At 37.5% G+C, this 3903-nt stretch overlaps 1 long non-coding RNA gene across 1 annotated transcript; it reads left to right on the top strand.

The window, feature by feature from the left end:
* The first annotated feature begins 679 nt into the window (after window positions 1-679).
* LOC145503534 (uncharacterized) lies at window positions 680-2920 on the top strand. The gene is made up of 2 exons (XR_014051547.1): window positions 680-822; window positions 1773-2920. It is a non-coding gene; the product is annotated as an uncharacterized LOC145503534 (long non-coding RNA).
* Window positions 2921-3903: the final 983 nt, after the last annotated feature.

Genomic DNA, 3903 nt, shown 5'->3' with positions numbered 1-3903 from the left:
CTGTGGGGAAGAGGGAGATGAAATAAAAGAGTGGTGAGGAGAGGATTTCAGTGAACCAGGGTAAGAGATCAAGGGAGGAACAGGTAGGTTGGGAGAAGAGGCAGGAGTGTCTTAAAAAGTTAGAAAAAGAATAAGATAAACTGAAGTAAACTAGGTGGAGAAAATGGAACAGTTTTCCCATTAATACGTCAAAGTGCTTAGTGCTAGAACAAAGAAAAATATTCAGTCATGTATATTTATCTTCTATCCAGCCATTTAACTAAATCTCACATTCTTTTTCTAAGTAGACTTTTTAATTTTTTTTTTTAATTTTTTTTTTTTTTTGGTCTTGTCTGCCTTACAAGACCTCCAAAAATTATGTGAAGTACTGCCGGTTCTTCTCCAAGCCTAAACAGTCGGCTTAAGCCCGAAGAAGAACAAGTAGACTTTTTAAAGAGCAGTTTTAGGTTCACAGCAAAACTGAGTGAATGGTACAGAGATTTCTCATATATCTTCTCTTCCCATATATACACTGCCTCCCCCACTATCAAATTTCCTCACCAGAGTAATACATTTGTCACAATTGATAAACCCATATTGCCATATCATTATCACCCATATTCCACACTTTATCTTGGGGTTCACTCTTGGTATCATACAGTCTATATGTTTGGACAAGTGTTCACAATTATAGAACCATACAGGGTATTGTTACTCCCCCAAAATATTCTCTATATACTGCTAATTTATCCCTCCCTTCCTCCAGCCTCTGTCAACCGCTGATCCTTTTTACTGCTTCCATAATTTTGTCACTTCAAAATGCCATATACTTTGAATCCCATAGTATGCCACCTTCTCAGATTGACTTCTTTCACTTAGTAATATACATTTAAAGTTTCTCCATGTCTATTCGCAGCTTGGTAGCTCATTTCTGTTAGTGCTGAATAATATTCTATTGTCTTTATGTACCAAAATTTATCCATTTACATGCCAAAGTCTTTTACTGTATGGATCACAATAAACTGTGGAAAATTCTGAAAGAGATGGGAATACCTGACCACCTGACCTGTCTCTTGAGAAACCTGTATGCAGGTCAGGAAGCAACAGTTAGAATTGGACATGGAACAACAGACTGGTTCCAAAGAGGAAAAGGAGTACATCAAGGCTGTATATTGTCACTCTGCTTATTTAACTTATATGCAGAGTACATCATGAGAAACGCTGGGCTGGAAGAAGCACAAGCTGGAATCAAGACTGCCGGGAGAAATATCAATAACCTCAGATACACAGATGACACCACCCTTATGGCAGAAAGTGAAGAGGAACTAAAAAGCCGCTTGATGAAAGTAAAAGAGGAGAGTGAAAAAGTTGGCTTTAAGCTCAACGTTTAGAAAACTAAGATCATGGCATCTGGTCTCACCACTTTACAGTAAATAGGTGGGGAAATGGTGGAAACAGTGTCAGACTTTATTTTTTGGGCTCCAAAATCACTGCAGATGGTGATTGCAGCCATGAAATTAAAAGAACCTTACTCTTTGGAAGGAAAGTTATGACCAACCTAGACAGCATATTAAAAAGCAGAGGTCCATCTAGTCAAGGCTATGGTTTTTCCAGTAGTCATGTATGGATGTGAGAGTTGGACTGTGAAGAAATCTGAGCACCGAAGAATTGATGCTTTTGAACTGTGGTGTTGGAGAAGACTCTTGAGAGTCCCTTGGACTGCAAGGAGATCCCACCAGTCCATCTTAAATGAGATCCGTCCTGGGTGTTCATTGGAAGGACTGATGTTGAAGCTGAAACTCCAATACTTTGCCACCTCATGAGAAGAGTTGACTCATTGGAAAAGACCCTGACACTGGGAAGGATTGGGGGCAGGAAGAGAAAGGGACGACAGAGGATGAGACAGCTGGATGGCATCACCAACTCGATGGACATGAGTTTGGGTAAACTCCGGGAGTTGGTGACAGACAGGGAGGCCTGGCGTGCTGCGATTCATAGGGTCGCAAAGAGTCGGACACAACTGAGCAACTGAACTGAACTGAATGAAAGACATCTTGGTTGTTCCCAACTTTTGCCAACTACAAACAAAACTGTTATAAACATCTGTGTGCAGGTTTTTGTATGGACATAAATTTTCAACTCATTTGGATAAATACCAAGGAATACAATTGCTGAATATATGGTAAGAATATGTCTATTTTATTAAAAAAAATAAAAACTACCTATTTGCATTCCCCTAGAAATGAATAAAACTTCCTGCTAGTCCACATCCTTGCCAGCATTTGGTGTTGATTTTTCAGATTTGGCCACTATCATAGCTGTAAAGTGATAGCTCACTGTTGTTTTAATGTACAATTCTAAAATGACACAAATTTCAGCATCTTATCACATTCTATCTGTATATCTTCTTTCATGAGGAGTCCCGTCAGATCCTTTGTGAGACTTCATCTTTAGAGAAAAATTCCAGAGTTCTTCAAACTCTGTGACAGAACTAAAACTTAGGGAATTTGACTACAAAGAAAGTAGTCTTCATTGTTATTGGTTTAACTTCTGTTTGGACTCTAAATTTCTGTACATTCTGGAATTCAACAGTGTTCTAGATTTTTGTTGTAATCACCAGTTTAGGAAGTTCATATACCCTATGAGAGCAGAATGAAAACATCATCTTGAAAGCAACAATAGATCCAATAATTTTAGTGTTCCAGAATCTTATCATTCCAATATCTTGAGTTAAAGAAAGCATCTCAGCAAATAGTCAACCCCTTGCTACATATGAGCTATTTTCAATGAAGCTAACCACATTTTGACTAAATTTGTTCCAAATAATCCATAAACTGATTGTCAGAGAGAAAGGAAGGAAGGAAAGAAGAAAGAGAGAAGGGGAGAGAGAGAAAGAAAGAAAAAGAGATGAGGAGGGAGGGTTGGAGGGAGAGAAAGGAAAGAAGGAGGGAAGAAAGAAAACGAAAAAGGAAGGACATTCACATCTGTGATCACTGTTTCTAATATATTTTACAAAAAAAAAGCACATTTGACAAGAACTTTTCAGATGAATAATGCAGCAAAAGCTGAGCCACCAGTCTTTCTAGTCTAGCTGGAAACCTCTTGGAATACATTTATCCTTCTTCATTTGTTGGTTTTGTTTTGTATTGCTACCTCACTATACTCTGTAGTTGAACAATAGATTTTTTAAGTGCCAAGAATTTTCCATATCTAAATTGCCCATGATTACCACATTGAGTCTATATAATTCCCATTTGGGCCTTGTTGGTGTCTTTCAATAATGCATCACATACACAAGAAATGGACTGTGGAACAATCATTAGGTAAACAATCATCCCACACATGGGTGAGTTTCCCATGCCTTCAACAGCAATATATACATTTTGTAGGCCTAAAAACTACATGCTTTCCCTTTCCTGCCATTATATATAACACAAAGGCGCTCATTTTCATCATTCAGAAGAATAATGCTCTACTCTCTTGGAAGATCTGTTATGATTTATAGCATAAGTTAGCCTTTTTCCAAATAAAATGACTGCTATTTAAATGGCACTTTTTAAAAACTCATCTCTCAACAAGTCAAAGTTAGTGGGGAAATATCACTCTGTTCATATTAGGGTTTGACAAAAACAAAGTTGTTTGAAATACAGTGTCTTAAATCTATTTTTTACCCAAGAAAATTATGTGGAGAAGTAGCATTCCACACCATTCCCATTGACTGTATATTAATACACCACAGATTTGTATTAGTTAAGGGACAGGATATGAAAAATGCCAACAAAAACAATAATGGGATAATAGGGGAAGGGTTAAAATTGGAATAAGAATGGGAAACTACTGAGTCATGGTAACTGTACAAGAGAGTAAGAAATGGGTAGAATAAGATGAGTGAAAAGGTGATGTGGAGTTCAGTTCAGTCGCTCA

Source organism: Giraffa tippelskirchi, chromosome 4 (genome assembly GCF_054371585.1).
Source record: "Giraffa tippelskirchi isolate mGirTip1 chromosome 4, T2T-mGirTip1v1.2.pri, whole genome shotgun sequence".
NCBI classification, from domain to species: Eukaryota; Metazoa; Chordata; class Mammalia; order Artiodactyla; family Giraffidae; genus Giraffa; species Giraffa tippelskirchi.
This window is presented reverse-complemented; position numbering and strand designations above follow the sequence as displayed.